Here is a 938-nt window from a genome sequence, read left to right as displayed (position 1 = left end):
TTTTTTTTTTTTTGAGACGGAGTTTCGCTCTTGTTACCCAGGCTGGAGTGCAATGGCACGATCTCGGCTCACCGCAACCTCCGCCTCCTGGGTTCAGGCAATTCTCCTGCCTCAGCCTCCTGAGTAGCTGGGATTACAGGCACGTGCCACCATGCCCAGCTGATTTTTTGTATTTTTAGTAGAGATGGAGTTTCACCATGTTGACCAGGATGGTCTCGATCTCTTGACCTCGTGATCCACCCGCCTCGGCCTCCCAAAGTGCTGGGATTACAGGCGTGAGCCACCGCGCCCGGCCTGATTTTCCTTTATATGCACTGAGAGAGCCATGTAAAGAATTTAAGTGGGGTATAGTGGCTCACACCTGTACTTGTAGCAGTTTGGGAGGCCAAGGCAGAAGGATTGCTTGAGCTCAGGAGGTGGAGACCAGCCTGGCAACATAGTGAGACTCCATCTCTAAAAATTAAAAAATTAACCCAGGCCAGGAGCAGTGGCTCATGCCTCTAATCCTAGCCCTTTGGAAGGCTGAGGTGGGCACATCACTCAAGTCCAGGAGTTTGAGACCAGCCTGGGAAACATGGCAAAATCCCATCTCTACAAAAATATAAAAATTAGCTGGGTGTGGTGATGGATGCCTGTAGTCCCAGCTACTCCGGAGGCTGAAGTGGGAGGATTGAGCCTGGGAGGCAAGGTTGCAGTGAGCCAAGATAGTGCCACCACACTCCAGACTGGGTGACAGAGCAAGACTCTGTCCCAGAAAAAATAAAAAAAAAGAAAATTATCCAGGGATGATGGTGAACCTGTAGTCTCAGCTACTTGGGAGGCTGAGGTAAGAGGATCACTTGAACCTGGGAGGTTGAGGCTGCAATGAGCCATGATCATACCAATGCATTCTAGCCTGGGCTACAGAACAAGATCCTGTCTCAAAAAAAAAAAAAAAA

Source organism: Sapajus apella, unplaced genomic scaffold, assembly GCF_009761245.1.
Source record: "Sapajus apella isolate SASKATOON/1434 unplaced genomic scaffold, GSC_monkey_1.0 scaffold12, whole genome shotgun sequence".
In the NCBI taxonomy this organism is placed as follows: domain Eukaryota; kingdom Metazoa; phylum Chordata; class Mammalia; order Primates; family Cebidae; genus Sapajus; species Sapajus apella.
The sequence above is the reverse complement of the archived record's forward strand: the minus strand, read 5'-3'. Positions refer to the sequence as shown.